Genomic DNA, 20557 nt, shown 5'->3' with positions numbered 1-20557 from the left:
GAGCAGGGACATGGGAGAATATCCGTGCACAAAACATATAAGGAGTAGCAGAGAAGTGTCATGGTGCGAGTGTAAAACTAATGAAGTCATTTCTTCGTTATTAAGATAATCAAGTTCAGACTGTGTTAGAACGATCAGTGCTGAGACCATTAGTAACCTTAAGTTATAAACATACCACACAGCTCCCCACCATGCTCTGAACAACATTTTTTTCTGGTAACTTTTACATCAGAAATCTAAGTTTTTAAATTCAGAAACTGGATCAGGTAGTGTAATGGGGTTTGTGAAAGAGCGCTGTGGATATCAAGAAAAACAATTCTATTGTGTTAGACACACGCAAGTTTTTATTCCCGATTTGCTTCCTGAAGACCTCGAGAACCAGGAGGCCGCTACCATAAAATGACAGTTGACCCTTGACATACTCAATGAAAGGATATATATTCAATTACAGTAAATAACTGGAGAGAGAGAGAATATGTATATCTGTGTGTGTGTGTATATATATATATATATATATATATATATATATATACACATATGTTTGCAAAAATTAACCAGTACATGCATGCCACATGCAAGCATGTCAGTGGATGACTATTTCAATCTGGGTAACCTTATGGGGTACTTCTTAAGTGTAATTCCTGGTTACTGATTAGTTATCTTGCCTGTCTCAGTCTTGTTGCCTTGAATGGCCTGCTCGTGATCTGTATTCTCCATGGAAGTTCATCTTGTTTAAGTCAACAGGGATACTGGATAACGTTTTGCCTGGATGCTCATTCTATCTAACTCATGCAAAACTGCGGTAATGGTAAAAGAAAAAAAGTGGACACGCAGGGCTTTGTTACGTTGAAGCCTGTTAGACATAAACAACAGACATAAGCAGGTTACAATGGGTGATGCAGAAATGGAAGAGCACAAAGAATTAAGACACTGAAATTCAGAACAGGCAGACAGGGACCAGAGGGGAGAGGGAGAGAATTTCAGGGGAAAAGGGGAGGGATTCACAGGAACTAGTATAAAGGACACGGAGAACAACTAAGGGGGGTGGAAATGGGAGGGAGGTGGGGAGCACGGGGGGGAGGGCTGGGATGGGCGTGGGGGACAGAAAACTGTACTTGAACAATAATTAAATTTTAAAAAATGGAAAAAAAAGAATTCAGTGGTATGGACATGACTGTGTGCCCTTTTAGAGGGATAAGGGTTTGAATAGGGTAGAGACCACATCAGATCACCTAGAATCTCCAAGTATATTACTGAGCAAAGTATTTTACTCTTCCAATAACCCTTTAAAAGCCTCCTCGGACTATCCCAACCTCCTCTGGCCCCTTTGACTGGCTCCCATGACCCTTAAAATCTTTCCAGCATTTCATTTGGTCCCCAGACAGCAGCCCATGTCATCGACGTGTTAAACACTATGGCTTTATTTCCTCCTAACTCCCCGGTGGGTTCTTCAGCAGCATAAAGATTGTGTCTTTTCTTTTGTTTCTTGCAAAGCACCCTACCCAGCACAAGGCTTGATGTAAGAGTTAATAATACTAGGACTGGGGTTCTGGCGGAGTAGGGAGGGAAAAGGCAGAAAACTCTACCTGACCGACAATAAAAGAAAGCTAAAAAAAAATAACACCATGTGCCTGACCAATCTCGTTTGACCATCAGTCCCGCCATCTCCCCAATGTCTTCCTCAAGCCGCTGCTGATTTAAATTGAATGAAGGTGGAAACAGAGCTCTTTTTCTCTTAATTCCTCTTTTGATAATTCTACATCTGGTTCTTTAGCTCTGAGCATTTCTTATCATTTATTTTCTGGTTTATTATTACTAAACTGTTTTCTCCCTCTGCTTGACTCTGGGTGAAAAATGTTAAGCTCAAACTGCAATCATAAAATCCTCAGAGAAGAGTTTTTTACACCTCAGAAGAGCTGTTATTATTGTAATTTATAATTATAATCACAGTGCTGCTCATTGAGGTGATTCGCCAGTACCCCCAACAACACTTTCGATGAACAGGTTTTGTTGCGGAAGTACAGTCGATTCCTGGGAAGAACGAAGCTATTCATTTGATATATTTGGGTTTGTTGCCAAATGAAAGAATTAGTTTCTGATACATTTATATTCAATTCTTTATTTAATAGTTCAATGATGCTTAGCTGAATTTTAAACTGAAATTGTTTTAAAATTATGAGGCAAGGAGCAGATTGGAAAAAATGGAAGTCTGAATTACCATACATTACTTATGTCTGGCTTCCTTTAAATATTATTTCAAACTTGAATATGTTTGAATGAGAGAAATAAGATTAAGGTTTAAGGGGATGTGAATTATGTCCTGGACATAATACTGTAAATATAGAATAAAATGTAGAATATAGACTAAATCTTATAGACATATTCTGAAACTCAGGGCAGGTCAGTCCTACGGGTTTCAGTTTAACTCCATGTATGATGAGGAAAAAATCATCTGGCTGCTCTCCTTCCTTCCTTCTGCTCATATTCCATTCCCTTCCTGTGCTTCTTTCTGTATTAATTACTTTAAAGAGAACTCATAAAATATGACAAAAGACAACTTTGCTTCATCTTCCATCATGATTTTACCTTGACTTACGTAGGAATCATCCTTCCACACCACAGGACGGAAATTCCAGCAGATCTCATGTGTTTTTCAAGCTCATTCTTCGGTAATTACGTGATCCTATAGTCACTTTCCAGACCAAAAGATAATAATATCAGTAGTTCCAACCAGTAGCTGAATAAAACTAATGCTCCATTCAAACATCACCACAGAATAAGGCTCCGCCCCCTCTCTTAACGATAGCCTGTGGTTACCTACAGCTGCGTTTGCAAGAGGTCATCTGCTTTCAGCTCCCTCTCTCTCTCTCTCTCTGTTCTCAGCTCCTTTCCCACTTCTCATTGTTCTTTAGGATTGCCATTTACAAGAGTTTGTGCAGAAAAACCTGGATCAGCCTCACAGGCATCTCCATCCCTCTAACTCTGCTTCAAACTAGAGCTGATCTTAGAGCCACTTTCTTGGTCTCTGGTGACTTTGCTCACCTCTGCTGAGTTAGAAAGGGTTATTGTGCAGATGTGCTGTCCACGGATCCAGGTGCACTGCCTGCCTTTGTTGTCCTGCCTTGCTTCTCCGTTATTTGGTGTCACCCTGACCCAGAGAGTCCAATTCTTCAGAATTTAGAACTCTGGTCTATCACCTTCTTCTCCTTATATTTATTTTCTCAACACTATAAGACCCCTGGTGTAAAGAACAGTTGTGGCAACCTTGCCTCCCTGCTAGTCACATATTTAAGTTGGCAAACCCACCTCGGCTTGGCAAGCTCCAAGGGGTGAGGTCTCACATCTTTGCCCAGAGGAACAGGGTCCAAAATAATAGGTCTGATGTCACATGACCTTGGTCCTAGTTAGGTCATAACCTGGGCAATGGGCTTCCATCCCAAGAATCCCATGTACACCCTTCACTCCAGAACATGTTTCTCCATAGACCAAAGAATACCTGCCTCTGTAATAGGTAAGAAATGATCCTGAATCAGCTTTTAACCATGTAATACTCCATCTCTCTGAAAGTTTTCTCTGTTTTGAATTAGACAACTAATAATGCCCTAATGTAATTAATGACAATTAGTTAACCAGACTATGTCACTCGTTCCAGACCGGTGTGATGGCAGGGGAATTTGTGGGGAATGCTATTGACCAACAGAAAGCTTCAAGGCTCCACTTCCAGAAATGTGGTCTCCGTGACGCCAAGCTTCCCAATTCTGGTCGCTTCTTTATCCCTGCTCCTTCTTGTAATGCACAGAATTGTAGTGCTTTTCTGACTTCCTACCAGCAGGAGGCCAGATTTCTCTCAGTCCTCTCAAATTGATCTGAGTAGCAGAAAGTACTTTTTCTTTGAAGATTAAAAGCATTTCCTCTGAGAAGAAAATCTATTCTCATTTGCATGCACTTTAGTTTAATAATGGTGGTTGATAAGCTTTAAATCAAGGTCGTAGAAATTAAAAAGAGAAAAGGAAGAGGAAGAACATTCATTCCAGTAAGATGCAGCGGAAAGCAAAGATAAAAGCATGTTTTTCCAACAACTTAAGTCGTCTTTATCAGGCTTCCTTCGGGAAGATGCCATCTGCAAAGATAAGATGGGTGGACTGGGTAGTAGGTCCCGGGCAATTTGACAGAGGAATGAGGCCACGAAGGAGGCACCTAGTGTCATAGACGCTAATTCCTACCTGGAGAGGTGTGTGGATGGAACTCAGTCTCTGTGTCATTGAAACTGGCTTCATTTCCCTCTCAAGAGACCCTATTCAAGATGAGCACTGTAAAAATATTAGTTAAAGTCACAGAATACAGGTTGACTTCTTTTTTTTAAGATTTTATTTATTTATCTTTGGAGAGGAAGGGAAGGAGAGAAGGAGAGAAGTATTGATGTATGGTTGCCTCTCGTGAGTCCCCTGCTGGGAACTGGCCTGCAACCCAGGCATGTGCCCTGACTGGGAATCGAACCACGATCTTGTGGTTCACAGGCCTGCTCTCAATCCACTGAGTTACACCAGCCAGGGCAGGATACAGGTTAACTTCTTGACAGATGTATTGAGCCCTTGGTGAATAGTTACAACATAAGGTTTAAAAAAAAAGCTTTATTTCTTTTTTTTTATCTTTATTGTTCTTCCCTAAACAAATTGATTGTTGAAAATGGTGAAAAATGAGATCCTTTTATTTTCTTCTTTACAAAACTTGACAGTTTGTCCATCTAATCTAAGAACAAGCTCACATTGCTCTTTAAAAAGGAAAAAGTTAGCATGTTCTTTAAGCAGCCAAAACTGTGAAAATGTGTGTGTGTGTGTGTGTGTGTGTGTGTGTGCGTGTGTATCGGGTGGAGAAGAGCCAGTCAGAGTCCCTTTCACCAGCAGGGAGCCCCGGGGTGGGGGGAGGCACTCTATCTAAGCATCAAAGCCAGTCCAACCCTTGCTCGATTCTCACAAGCCTCTTTCTGCAAACAATGGTCCCGCAGGACATCTGTTACTCACTGGGATAATTGTTTCACGTATCAAAAGCTGCACAGTAACAGAAGAAAAGCCTTATTTTTAGAAAACTCACTCTGGCTCTGCTGCAGAGGACAGAACAAATCAGGGAGAGCCTGGCGGCTGAGAGACAGGTTAGCGGGCTGTCGGTGCACAGTGCAGGAAGCTTAATGAACATCCGAAAAAAAATTGAATCAAAAACTTGCTATCACAGAATGGATGCGGGGAGATCGCCCTCGGTAACAATCCTAAAAATGAAGTAACACTGTGCTTCTGTAGGCGGCCTATGTTAGTAAATGAGAGTAGGAAGAATCATTCCACTCTGTTGCAAAACAGTAACAGAGGTTTCTGCCGACTAGTAGAACTGCACAGACACCTCAGGGGAGCCGGCGTTCTGCTTGTCCCCAATCCCTACCGACTCGCGGTGTCAGCGGGGCTGCTGGGAAACCAATGGTCTGCCTCTCCGCAGAAACATGAAGTGGCATTCCTATGCACACCCAGGAAACGTTCCCACCTCCCCAAACAGCAATTACAATTTATTGAACACCTACTACGTACCAAATGCTTATGGATCCCTATGACAAATTTGAAATCTATAAGTGGTTCCATTTTCTGAATAAGGGCTGCCCTCTGGGTGTGCGTGGCACCTGCAGAAGCAACCCGGCCAGGGCGTGGGCGGGGGTGACCCGGCTCTGCTCAGTGCATGTTGGTGAGAAGAAGGGCACCTGGAGTAGCGTGTCTGTATTCAGGGGGCACCTTGGTGAACTGGCAGTTTAAGAAGTTTATAAAATTCACTCAAAGCTTGAGCCACACACGTGCTGGAAAGGAGCTCCTAGCCCTCCCTCAGGGTTGCTCCAAACTCTCGGAGTGATCTTGGACAAGTCATTTTTCTCTTCTAATCTCCTTCTGCCTCCTCCCATTTGGGGACCTAAGCATATGATTCTAGAAATTGCATTTGAACTGGTAAAAGGATCTTCCTCTTTTTTCAGCATTGGTATCAATATTTATAATTAATACATAAAAATTACATATTTAAGGGGTACAACTTGATGTTTGGATAGATGCATATATTGTGAAATAATCACCAGAATCAAGCTAACCGATCTATGTATTTTCTCACATAGTTACCATTTTCTCTCTTTTTCTTTTGGAATACAATACGTGAATTTTGTGTACTGTTTTTTAGGACAGATTTACAAAGAAAATCACACACTGATGAACTTTTATCCCTTGTTATAGAAGAACCATTTCTAGTCTCTAAAGGCAGGAAGGCAGGGAAGGGAAAGGGAGGGGAGGGGAGGGGGAGGGGAGGGGAGGGGAGGGGAGGGGAGGGGGAAGGGAGAGGATTATGAAATGGAGACCACCACCCCCATTCAAAATTGCCATTAAACTGGGGTCTGACCCATGAAGGGAAAAAGCCTAAAATTCGGAGGATTAATTCTACTTGCATTTTGCAGAAGCAAATTTCCCCTCAATGAAAATTCTCCAAGGGCTGACAAAACTGAAAAGAACATAAACTATGTCTTAAGGAGTCTGATTGGTGACTTGAGGGCTCGGCAACAAATGCATTATAAAAGGATTCTGTGTTCTCATTGTTTAAAGTCCCTCATAATACATATGTCATCTCTAATGGTAAGACAAGTAAATCTAAAATTGATTTAGAATTGAAGAAAATTGCAAGGAAATTTGGTGGAATCATTATGTTGTCAAGAATTCTTCACATCTTCAATAATTCAGAAGCTAATTATTCTGTTCCAAGACTGCTCGGACTTTGCATTTGTCATCTTCCTGTGGCCTTTCTCCTCAACTGCCTCATTAGCGCCCCCTCTGGAGAATGATGGGCAGCAGAATGACTAGGACACTCCACTCTGGCTCAGTGGGCAAAGACGCTGAGGCCACTGACCTCTGTGGGGTCAGGCGGAGTCCAGGATTACCGCTGCCCACGATCAGCCCAGAATCCCGCTCTCTATGGGTTGACTGTGTCCTACTGACATTTTGATGGAAGCGTCAATGCAGTATAAATGCATAACCATATATTATTAATAAACCGTGTTTCATTTTTTTCTCTTCAAAAGCATAAGATATGCATAATCATAAAAATACATGTGAGTTGTATTAACAAATGAAGTCTCTACTTCTGCTTGCGTCCATCATATATCTTTACCCCTTATACTACTAAGTCTTGTAGTGAGTCGAATAATGTCCTCCAGAAGTCCAGGCCCATGGGAATGTGACCTGTCTTAAAAATGGCATTTGCTGATGTAAGCAATTTGAGATGGGGCCCTACGGGGTTAGGGTGGGCCCTGAACTCAGTGACCGGTGTTTTCATAGAGAAAAAGACAGTGAGGACACAGAGGAGAAATGGGACCCATGAAGGTGAAGGCGGAGATTGTAGCTACAGGGCCACCATCAAGGGACCCCGAGGATTGCCAGCAACCACAAGAAGCAGGAAGGATTCTTCCCTCGGGCCTTGAGAGGGAGTGTAGCCCCAATGACACCCTAACCTTGTCCTTCTAGACTCCGTGACTCTGAGGGAATAAATTTCTCTTGTTTTAAGTTACCTGGTTTGCGGTGTTTTGTTATGGAATTGAAGGAAACTGGTACAGATAGGATGCGGGGATTTTCCCCTTGGCACACGCTTTAAGAACAGGGAGGTGCCGTCTTCCAACCTAGAAAAGGAAAGATGGAAAGAAATGTACTGATAAACACAGAGAAGTGAACTCTGCCTCTGAACTGAACGCGGGCATCCCCACTGTTGGTCTTTATTTCCACCCTTGTTCGCCCATGTCTTTCTATTCTAATGGCTTGTTAACGTGGCTGTCTAATAGTTGTATACGATTTGGCTTGAAATTTCTTTATTGCCAGTACCACATACAGACCCTAGAACACAGTCATTGCTCAATAAATATCTGCGGGATGAAGGGAAGAAGAAAGGGAGAAAGAGGTGGGGAGCGAAGAGAAAGAGAAAGGGCGGGAGGGAGCAAAACCAAACTCTCTCCAAGTAAAATCTACTTGTTCCTTCTACAGAACTTATTCCCCCAAACAGCGATGATATCAGGAAATTCACTGCTATGTCCACAATTATAATATGAAGTAGAATTTACCATTTGTAATGATGAGATCCCCGAACTTTGCATCGTTTGTTATGTTCGGCATTAGAGAAACAATAGTGATGGAGTTGTAGTGTTAATAGGAACTCCACAGTCAGTCTCCTCTGCCTGCTGCTGTCTCAGGGAGACAGCACAGGTGTAGAGAGAGCAAGCAGCAGGATTGGGGTGTCCTAGCTCCCCGCTTTGCATCTTGCCTACCACATCACATCGCCTTCCAGGGCCAGAAAGGTGTGTGTGAGCGAGTTGTCACATACAAGAATATATCTCTTAGCTCTTATATTGCAAAAAATTGAACCTGAATAAAGAGAGACTTCTTAAAGTGAATATTTTCTCTTTTTTGTTCACTGACAGACCCTCAGAATGAAAAACAACAAAGTGGAATTTGTACCTGTGTCCAGCAGTCCTGTCCAATGCTGGCCGTGAACGAAGGTAAGACAACTTCTCTGTCCCTCCGTTTCCTCATCGGAACGGGATGATACTTCACTCTCCCCTGTTCCCTAGTTTCCTACTGAAAATATGGCCGTGGATCAAATGCGATGCTCACGGAATGTTGTGTAAAATGCGGAACCTTTGCGCGTGCTCCCAGGCTCTGGCTGTCGAAGGTTTTTGACGATCAGCAAACTCTCTCCTGCTTGCCAGCCGTCCTCACCCCCCACGGCCCCATTCTGACTGTAGCACACCCCCCATCCTTCAGACTCATCTGTCCTATTTCTTTGTGCTCACCAATAAAAACATCCCTGGTGGTATTCAGCAAAATGTCATGTCAAGCCAATTCAGTGCCATTGTTTTTCTAATTTAGAACAAAAATAAATGTTAGTTTGCTGTGGCAGACAAACATTTGTCCAATGTATTTAGGACCAGTGTCTCAGGCAGAGCTGGCAGAATTTTAAAATTTACAAAAGAACCTGGTGCGTAGGTGATTTGATTTCAGCGTGGTGTTGTGAGAGGTGGCACCTTGTAAAGACATTGATAATGGAATTCTTTCTGCAAACAATGACAAGTTCAAACTTTATTTTTTTTGGCATCAAAAATGTCCCCAGACTTTATCAAAGGTCAAATCTATTTGACCAGCTTGCCTTTCAGTACACTCCAATGTTGGCCCATAAATATCTTGCATTTGCTGATAAACAGCCATAATTTGAATAACACTGAGATTCACTTTTTCAGGCATTTTATTAGCTTCTCTGAATTGAGTAATGCACCATAAAGCCTGCCTGAAGGAAAAAAGAGAGTGATTACATTTTTGTCTTTTTTATTTCAACGTTACAATTTAACTAATTTATAGCACAGTGCCGTCTATTGGGCTCCGTGTACTTTTTCATGAAATGTCAAACTCAAAACCATTCACGCTGTTGGCCACAGGAGAACCATCACATTATGTTATTAGTAGGAATGATAATTGTTTTGAAAGAATATTCCATTTCAGCACCACTTAAAGCTCAGTAAAGAATGTGGAGGCGCAGGCAGCAGCAAAGAAACCATTACAGGGATACAGTTTATGTCATGATGCTACCATCATGACATAAATGGACAAAATTGACACACTGCATTTTCAGAAACGGCGCTGCAGTCACATTTCCTAGTTTGAGATTCTGCTACTCTCTTGAGATATGTGTGGTGTATATTATCAAAATCAATGAGGTTGGCAATGAGACAGACTCTCCCAATAGCCGGAAATACCCAGGAGACATGTGCTCCGTGCTTCCTTTCCTCTTGTAATGACCCCCACGCAGCACACGCAGCCACAGACCGCAGCCCCCAGTTACCTTCTGCCAGCAGGTCCGTCTGCATGACTATACTGTGCATCTAGGTGGGAAAGGAGCACACCTTTTCAAATCTGTAGCCCACTGTCAAGTGTACAGCTTGGCAGAGCCTTGGTTCCCAGAGTGTGTGCAGAGTCTCACAGTTTAAACATACTTTGCAGACCACCCTGCCTCATCAGCAAAGGGTCTTTTCTCACATGGAGAAAAGTGTCCAGGGGTAGAAAGAGCAACGTAGTCGAAGGAAGCTGCCAACAGGTCAAATCTGGGCACGTGCTTCTAGATCTTTCTAAGATCTAGAAATCTTAGTGCTCATCTCAGAGCTACACGGCGAATCTTTAAAACGTTCAATCCATGGTTTTCGATTCTTTTGCAAGGATTGCATTTTTTTCAATATTGGGCTTGTCTTACAGATTTGCATATGATTGGAATGTGTGAAAGGAAGGGTCTTCATTGGAGAAATAGGTGCAAAGAGACCATTTCCCAGCTCTTTAATTTTCATTGATAAAATCTCTTACACTAGATCTGCCTATAAATGTCTCCAAATTCACAGTCTTCTCCTCTTAATCAAAGAAACCCACATGCCTTGTTTATGATGAGTTTTACTGTGCAACTTGCCCCGGGGTACGAAAGGTCCTACAGTCCTCTGTGTTTGGGGTGTGGTGGCGTGGAGGAGACGAAGCCGAGTGAGAGAAAATTACCCCCGCATCCTCCGAACTCAGGGATGTGGTAGACCGGTGTGGAAACACCAAGGTTCTCTGCCTCCCCTATCCCGAGCTTCTTCAAGAAATTAATTCCTTTTGGAGGACAGGCTCTTGAGAACAAAACAAAGAGAGACCCAATGAGAAATATTTAATATTAAAGCAGTACCATTTTATTCATTTGCACCTGAGAAATTCTTTCCAGCTACCCTGAAGACTCATCCTTGAGCTAGTCATTATTGGAAAATATTGCTTGTTTGAGCAGCAAAACGGGAATATTTTAATCATGAATGAGGATTTTAAAAATGTAACCAGCATATTTTCTGTGACCATAAAGCTGATAGATTATATTGGATAAAACCCAAGGATAAAGTTTCTATATTAGTTTTTCCAGATTTGATGCATATTTTTTATAAAGTAGTCAAAACAGTATATCAAATCATAATATAAAAGCTATTTCAAGTATAGTTAATTCTTGCCTTGTTTCTTCTTAAAAATGACTACTTTTTCTACCTCCAAAAAAGATAAAATGATAGTTGTCAAATGATTAGATTTTTTCTATAGACTTCTTTTTATTAAATACATTTTATAAGGTTTTATTTCACTAAGATATATTTCCACCTTATTTTTATAATTATTAAGTTTTATAATATATCTGCATCATTTTGATTAACTGAATACTATCAATTATAATTTTAACTCAACTTAGGAGAAATTTATAACATAGGATCCCCAGAATTAACCAAATATAAAATGCAGTTAATATATAAATTTTAATTTATGTAGACATGATGGAGCAATCAGTAAAAGACTTTAAAACTTAAAAATATATTTCATGGAAATGGAATTTATGGAGGAAGAAAATTAAATTGAGTTCAAGGAGAAAAGGGAAAATACAAGTTTCCTGTGCTAAAGAGCTCCTTCATTTACTTTCAAATGGATGACTGTGGGCATTAAATTGTTAGAGAAGTTGTATTCTATAAAACACAAGTAAACATTGAGGTGGTTTTATTGTTAAATGCCAATATTTACAATATGCCAGGTAGTGTGTCCCCCCCCATACAATGAAAAAGTGGAAAGGAGGGTGTGTGACCAGCAGGGCATCAGGGGTCTAGGGGAAGAGGCACTAACCTGTGCTCACCTTCTGTGTGACAAGGACTGTGTAAGCATGTCAGTGATAATAGCAAATCTAATTTTTTAGAAAAGCAAACAAGCTTGGTGCTGTCATTTCCTTTTTGTAACAATGAACAAGTTTAAGTTACTTCCTAGGGTTAACATTTTGGGTCCGTGGTAGAACCAATCTATGACTCCATGTCTGTCTGTCTGTTTCTCAAACCTTAGCTATAACCCCTGATTGTCCACACGGAAAGATACGTGTCTAACTATTGCCTTCTGAAGTTTTCTAAACCAAATAGAATTATTCAATGTTGTCATAAATTCATTCAGCGGGATCATAGTGGCCTCTTCTGGTAAAATTGAGAATATCAGAAATCTTTCTTAGAATTCGTAAATAAGTGCTTAATATACAATTTAAATAAATTGTAGAAAATTGACTTATACATATTTCAAATGATTTTTTATAAATGCAAATTCAAAATGTGATAGTATGTGTGGTGGGTCCTTCTGGGATGGATCCCCTACATTTCAAAACTTCTATTATAGGGAGTGCATGGTGCACTGGGTAAATGGAGAGATGATCCCTATTAGTGATGTAATCACAGAACAATTTCTAATCCATTCTGGCCTTGATTTTTCAATATGAGAAATAAGATAGATTATAATGACATAAGCAAGAGATATCACAACCATTATCACATTAGTCGATGGCCATGGTGTACAAATAAGTCCCCGGTATGTTATCACCATCTTTGTAACAATACTGTGAAACTCACAGTGTGGGGGGGGGGGAGTGGTGACAGATCCCAAATTATGAACGAGGCCGCAAAGGCTCACATAGATTTTATATTCTGACTACGTATATCTGTCAGGAGTACATCTCAGTTATAAACTCAGATCTTTTTGTCCCATGTTGAGTGGACTTTCTGCTCTAAGGCACTGTCCGGAGGTGTGATGAGTCCCAGCATGGAAACCCCTCCATCAGCTTGAGGTCACTCTACTTACCACCATGTGGCCCTGACAGCGTCAGGCAGAGGGGCTGAAAGATAACTTTGTCCGGTGGTTTGCAAATGTATCTCTCTTTGGTCTCTCATGTTCTTCCCACAGGGAGACAGGAGTTAACAGATAAACCTTCAGCTCCGTCTCCACCATCAGCTTTCTATTAGTCAGGGAGTAGGCACATAGAACTGCTTAACATCGGTAATTATTATTTAAGATCAAGGGGTTGACTCTGGAGGTACAGAGAGTTCTAAATAACCTAGATTTAAGGAAGCGTATCCAAGGAAAAGAATAAACTTGGGAGTGAGAAGTCCTCACCAAGACTGGAACTGAGGCCTTGGTTACGTTGCTAGAGCCGAAAAGACGATGGAGAAATTCTGTTGGTTTTCCTGGACGGGGGCTGACCCACTGTTGCTGGATGGACCAAGCCTGGTAGACAAGGAGGCCCAGCTTGGGCTGGCGTGCAGGACGTACCCTTCCCTGTTGCAATGGGGCTGGAAGTGGGGGCCAGGGGGCTGCAGCTGGGCAAGGCAAATGGGATCTGCCGCTCCAGGACCCAGGCAGGCCCTGTGTGGAAGCCATTGGCAGGAAAGCCTGCAGGACTCCTGGGCAGTGTACCCATGACATTGTGATGCTCGGTGGGACATCCAGGAAGGTGTGGTTGGAATTTTCCGGCTCGATTAGTTCGAGCACCAAAGGATCTCCCCAGACATGCCACTCATGGGCTGCCATGCAGAAAGCGTAGAAAGAACGTTAGAAGTGCACCAGAACCCGGGGGGGGGGGGCGCCCTTCCTCCTACGGTGCATCTTCATCACCGCCTACTGAGAAATCTGAATTTCGTGCTAGAGGCAAAAGTTAAATGCTTGCCGCTCAGTGACCGCACAGCAGATCAAAAAGCAGACATTCGGAGTACAGACTTCAACCAAAGCAGTTCAATTCTCATAGCTTTTTGCATGTCGGGGGAAAACTTCTGTTCAACAAGAGGAAAGAGAGAGAGGGACAGAGATTCTACTAATTCAAAAAATATTTTTTGAAAACTATCCAGGTCTAGAACACACTCTCAAATGTATTAACCCTAAACTCCAGTGAGGTTTTACCATACTAAGATAAAACCATAAAGTTATGCTGAATATACTTTCATATGTGTGTGTCTGGACAGTGTTAGGACCAATGGGGAAAGCACGTTATTAAATATAAGACCAACCGAGGGAGTCAAGTAACTAAGACTAGAACGTGGATGGCTGTGGAAGACATGGAACCAAATCACTAAGGAAAGGAAGCTCCTCACAAAGGACCACCTATTATATAATCCCACTAACATGAAACATCCGGAATAGGCAAATGTATAGGGACAGAAAGTATATTAGTGTTTTCTGAGAGGAAGCACTGTAATCATAAAACAGATTCTAAGATCCGGCCTTGGCGGTTTCGTTGCAGTGGAATTCTTACTGTTTGAGGATCGACAGAACCTCGGTATACATAACCAGAGTGTCGGAGCTGAGCACTGAGCAAGAGCAAATAGCTCAGTGAAGGCCAGGTCGCTACAGGCGTTACCACAAGAATCCATCCCTTTGACAGGCCACCAGCCCTGGTCAGGTAGCAGCTGAGTTTGGCCTGAGACGAAATAATGGGAATTTTCTGGTGTCAGACAATCTGGAGGCTGAGTCCATTCTTAAGGGTTACATCAGCAGCCTCTAAGCTGGTGTGAGAATCTGGGAACCCTGGTTTTCCACTTTCATGTCTAAACAAATGCACTCTTCCAGAAGAAAAGGACATGTTTCTTTAAATGGTGGATGTTTATTTATTGTTTTCCTCCTCTGGTCTGGCAGGAGGTGGTCCTGCCCCTCAGCATGTTTACACAACTTGCTGGAGGTAACTTTGCGGGGAGTGTTTTGAGTTTTGCAAAGCAGAGAACAATAATGCCCGTGGGTGTTTCCAGTTCAGTGTTTGCTCCGTTTGTCATGGTGTCTTCCCCACGCAGGCTACGTGCAGCCTCTCCCAGGAACTCCATATCCATGTCCCAGTGGCACTTGTGGCCCTTCGGTGCTTTCGTCATGGCCGGCCATGGCCTTTTACCAAAATTCTTGTTAAGCTGAACTACAGTTTCCCGTTCATCTGTCAGCTCCCTCCCTGAACTGTGGGCTGCTGAGCACCACGATGCCCTGTGCGCAAAGTGGACCCATAATAACTCTTGTAAAACTCACACAATTAACCGGCAGTCTGAGCCCCGGAGGAACAGTGTCTGTTTCAGACACGCGCCGCCCTTAGTGCAAGCCGATAGATGAAGCGGCCTCTTCTCACTCACGCATCTGGTTTGATGAAAACTGGGACCAGCAACTCTGGCTCGGGTAACCTCTCTAGACAAACTAGGGACGTTCAAAGTTAGGACAGCTAATTGAGAAACTGTGTCCACTTAGAAACTGCATTGATCAGTCCCTGTCTTAGCCTTAACGCCTCATATCAGCTCCGTGGAGGCCTAAGGCTGCCTCCTCCTCCCCACCCCCGAGCCGTCCCTTCCAGAGCTTTGCTTAAACTCAGCAGGGGGAGTGCCACATTCTCAGGTGAGTGCCACAGGTCTCTGCATTCACCTGGGAATGTAGAAAGGTTGGGAGGAATTACCAAGCCTTGAATTTAGCTGACCAAAAAACCTTTAGCGATCGACTGACTGCAAAATGAAGTTTTCAGGGTGGTTTATATAGCTTATTTAATAGTCACCCTTACATACCTGTGTGAGCTGTTTTCTCGAATTCTTAGAATGTTTAGAATGATAATTTCTTGTTTTGGTAATAATCCTTCTTCTTTTTATTTGAATATACCCCTTACATTATTCACCTAACAGAGTTTGAAATTTCTCTTAATTCCTCATGTCTCTGCAGAAGATTGACTCTTAATTCTCTCAGGTGTTCATTGTTTTCTATCTGTTCACATGATAAATTCAGGTCTTTATTTTTCTCTCTGTGGATTAACCTCTGGGTGCCAAACCCTTTGGTTTACATTCTACTGGCTCCGCCCCACACCCCAACCCCACAGGGATTTAGAAATCTGACTAACACACACCCGGTCTCGTGCTCACTGAGTGAGTAACACCCCCTAAAGTGAGGCAGCACGGAGCCTCTGTGAAGCCCCGTCCATGCCCTCCGCTGTCCCATCCCACTCCCCAACTCCTGTTTCTCTCCCGTGAAGGTCAGACAGTCTCCCTGCCTGGTGGATGCCACAGAGGGTCTCCAGCGCACTAATTAGGTTAGTCCTTTGGCAACCCCATGACCTCCGCCGTTTCCCTCCTCTTCTGAGCACCAGCAGGAGAGGAGGGAGGTGGCAGATCCCACTGAGGCTGCCACAGCATTGATGCCCCACACGAGTGTCACCCTGAGGGCACCCCCGGCACTGTCAGCACCTCTGCTTCAGCCCACTGGAGGCTCTCTGTGCGTAGCCAACAGGGTCACCATCCAATTGTTGCAGAAACTGCCAAGATGAATTCTCAGTTTCTAGATCTTTTACCTTCTACTTACTCTTTTCTCACAACCCTAGTTAGAATTTAAGTACACTTCCCTAGGGACTGAGAAATAAAAAGTTTTAGGAAGCAGCCAAAGCCCTGGCTGGTGTAGCTCAGTGGATTGAGCTCGGGCCTGCAAACCAAGGATCACGGTTCGGTTCCCAGTCAGGGCACATGCCTGGGTTGCAGGCCAGTTCCCAGCAGGGGATGCATGAGAGGTAACCATACATTGATGTTTCTCTCCCTCTTCCCTTCCCCTGTAAAGATAAATAAGTAAAATAATTTTAAAAAGAAGCAGACAAGACGGTACCTCCAAATTACATATGCTCTTTATGACTCGATGCGCTGGCTTTGGAAGAAACTTGTGCACCTGGATACTCTCTTCCTCAGTCCCAAGAGGTCTCCTGGACTTGCTCAGGACAGACTCTGAGCTTCCCCAACCAATCAGACCTGCAAACACACCCTGCCTGAATGTAGCGGTAAACCAGGGGAGAGTAAACTTTAGATCTTTGGTTTTTGAAAATACCTGGATTCCTATTTGCCAAGTAGGTAGTTGTTCCTTAAAACCTCAACTCTGGTTCATGCCCTTCATCGTTTCACTGATGACCTGCGGCCCCTTCACTCACACCACAGCGGCTTGGCGGTGGTGCCGCACCGACCGGGCGACTCGCAAGCAGGAGCTCGCAGTTAATCACGCAGCATCTTTGATCCACAGTTGGCTACATGAGCGAGTGGTTGGGAACTTCATCGTTTTTAATGAGGCCTGATATAGAGGCCATGTCACATGCATTATTTATAGCATTAGAGCTATTAAGGAACAGAACATGTAGGTCTTTTTTCTCAATGGCCCCTGAAGGACAACTCGAGACCTTCATGTTTAAGATTGTAATTAGCCAACAGAAAGCCTGGTCTTGGGGAGGTGCCAGGCATTTTTAAACCATCTGAGGCAACAAAGGGAGGGTCTGGCTCTGGTCAAGAAGATGGGCGAGGCTTAAAGTATGAAAGAACAGTGGGACTCAGAGTCAGGCGTTTCTAAGTCTTTGTCTGGTATCTGCAGCTGGAAAGTGACCGCACTGATACGGCTGCCATCGATAAACAACTATCACGTCATTTGTAAAATGACACTTATTTGCAGTATCACTCTGAATAATTCAGGGGATCAATTTAAGTTGACCAGCACGGTGCCTGTCCCATGGAAGACAGCCAACAGCTAGAATTTATTTTTAAGATTTTGTTTCTAGCCATTAAAATATCCCCCAAGAAATTCCCATTGCCTTAGTATTATGCAACATGAAAAAGATAGTGAAAAAATGTTACTTACAGTCACTTAGCTCAGTGACTTGAGAAAACTTTTATATCTGCCATGTATAGAAAATGCCCAAATGTCAATTTTATGTGAGTCTAGGTTTAAAATGGAACAAGGGAGACAAAATTATGTCAATAGTACATAATGCACGATTCTAATATCTTAAAAAAGACAAACCTATTGAGTAAAAATGAGTAATTTAGCAGTAAGAATAAAGGCACTCTTCTTTTTGTTCTTAAAAAAAAATCGATTGTGCAATTACCATGTGCACTATACCGAGGGGCACTTGCCTAGAAGAAAACTAAAGGAAAAGTGGAGATTCCTTAGGAAGATGGGTTTTTATCTGCAACTTCTGAAAGGCTGCTCAGTGTCCATTTGTATTTCATCACAGAGCGTGCCCCGTTTACAGGTTCTGGGGCCTGTTCTTTCTTCCCTTCCCCTGGCGAACTGCCTCAGGCCATTGCTGGTCAGCTGGATCTGGTTTGGTTTGGTTTTCGTCCAGAAACGCAAACAGAAGTTCACAAAACACAAACTGCAATGGTAAGTGGGCAGAAATAAGTCATCAACTAGCTAGTTAACTGGGGTCAGTCCACTTGAGGATCGCCAGGATAGCTGAGAAAACAAACCCCAATGTAAAGGGTAGAAAGATTTATAGGACAGGAAAATGAGCTCAGATATTGGACAAAAGTTGACCATTAGATGGGAGGATTTGAATATAAAGCCATTGCCCTATCAGACCAGGCAGCTAGCCTAGAAATCGCTAAGCAATAGTAGAGAAAATGGAGAAAAATTGTTTTGTGGAAAAGCAAGGAAGCTTATGTACCCGTAATTATATCAACCATTAAAATACTCAGAAACCAGGCCCTGGCTAGCATAGCTCAGTGGATTGAGCACAGGCCTGCGAACCAGAGGATCACGGTTCAATTCCCAGACAGGGCACATGCCTGGGTTGCAGGCCAGTTTCCTGCAGGCCAACTCCCAGCAGGGGATGCACAAAAGGCAACCATACATTGATGTTTCTCTCCCTCTGTCCTTCCCCTCTAAAGATAAATAAATAAATAAAATCTTAAAAAAAAACCTAATGAAAATCAATGGATTTAAAATAAAATACTCAGAAACCTAAAATGCAATAGAGTTAGTGACTCCAACAAAAATAAATGGCTTATATAAGCCACCCTATGTAGAAATAGTCATATGCTTTATTAAAAAGTGATAAAAGTAGAAGTTTCTTCTCACTTAAAAATTAAGCCTGACATAGGAAAGTTTTGTTCCTGCAGTTACATTAGCATTCAACTTATGAAAATGCACATTCACTTACAGTTTAGAGAAAGGGTAAAAACCTGACCTCACTTAAAAATAACAGGGTGTCGACGGTGCAAAAACTGGACAGTGTTTTCAGGCCCAAAAATGTTATTTTGTTCTTTAAAGCTGAACACTGAGTGTTTCTGAGTGGAATGTTGGGGGAAGGGGGGGCCTTGCCTACAATCATTGCATAAAAGGAATAACAACATGAAATAATAACTACAGCTTTTGAGCACTTAATCTGTAACAGGCACTGTGCTCACCCCTTACAGCTTCGGTTCACCGGCAGATCGATGGAAACAGACTCCGGGCCATCTGTATTTGTTTAGCCCAGGGTTTGGTGAACTCCTGCCGATATAGAACGCTGGCTGCAGAAGCTGAATTGGGCCCGTGCCTCGTACCTCTCCTTGTCTTCCACAAACCAAACTACCCTAACACACCGAGAAGAGCAGCACAGACCGAGACACTGAACTTGGGAGATGTGATTTCAATCCTAACAGTGTCAGTGCTCACCTGTGCTGTTGACAAAGTCATTATTAATCTTCAGGACCTCACTACACAACGCGACTCATGACACCAGCCCTGTGGGTGTCACGGGTACATCTTAGAGTAGAAACAAGGTGAGAATCATGGCATTTCTTTGAAAGTTGTAGAGTACCAACAACATATCACTGTTTCTGTGTGTACCAAACAAACAAAAATAAACTGGCACACATGGAATGCCATCAGGAACACTGCCTGTCCTTGGGATTTAAAAAAATGAAAGCACTTATATTAATTCATGCCTGCCCCCTCCCGTATTTAGTTAAAATCTCTACACCAGATGAACAGGGAACCCACAAGGAGAAAGTATTTGGGGGGGGGGGATTGCAGTTTGCCCATGTTGGCTTTGACAAAACGATGGTATGTCCAGATGGATGACTTGATGTTGAAGTCATCTATGGCATTTCCTGTTTTAGTTAAACGTTTTTGCCATCCTCAGCTGTGAGCCTGAAACAAAACCATTGCTGTGTCCGGTAACCTGCCCACTCAGATCGCTCTGTCCTCGGGGAAATGAATGCACCATTAACACTTTGAGTCGATGTTTTTTCAACGAAAAGTTGAAAGTAGTGAGCGTTCTAATGTTAGATCAGTAAACTATAGGGTGGGCTGTGGCATCCTTCCAAGTTTATTCTGTAAGTAGATTTAACATTTACTTCTGGTTTGTAATTACGTTGGTATGTGTATTTCATTCTGTCGGAAGTGAGGGGTTTGGTTCCTAATATCAAGGGCGGCCCTGCACTCACATGCAGAACAGGGCTTCCCTGGCTGTCTTTACATTGTGTGGACAAACCTTGCAAGTTTTTTTGGGGGGTGGGAGCAATTTAGGAACTTTAGCAATCATTTCCGAAGAATAGAAAATAAGTTTCCAGGATGTTAAGTTTCCAGGATGTTAATAGTGCAGGTCTAAATAGACCAAATTGTTGGTCTACTAGTTCAGAGGTCATCAAAGCATGACCTGTGGGTCAAATTGACCTGCTGCCTATGTTCGGAAACAAAGTCTCCTGGGGAGGCAGCCATGGCCATTCATTGACATACTGCCTGTGGTTGCTGCAATAGCAGCGCCTGCATGGCCAGCAAAACTCGGAACTTTATTTTCTGTCTCTGGAGGAACAGCTTCCCAGCCTCTGGCCCATTGACTCACCAAGTGTCTTCCCATTTCCATTTCTCAGAACCCTGTGACTCCAAAGTTACGTGGTAGGTGTAGGTGCTAT

The sequence above is a fragment of the Sturnira hondurensis genome, unplaced genomic scaffold, assembly GCF_014824575.4.
Source record: "Sturnira hondurensis isolate 20B ecotype Veracruz unplaced genomic scaffold, ASM1482457v3 Scaffold0006413, whole genome shotgun sequence".
NCBI lineage: Eukaryota > Metazoa > Chordata > Mammalia > Chiroptera > Phyllostomidae > Sturnira > Sturnira hondurensis.
The sequence above is the reverse complement of the archived record's forward strand: the minus strand, read 5'-3'. Positions refer to the sequence as shown.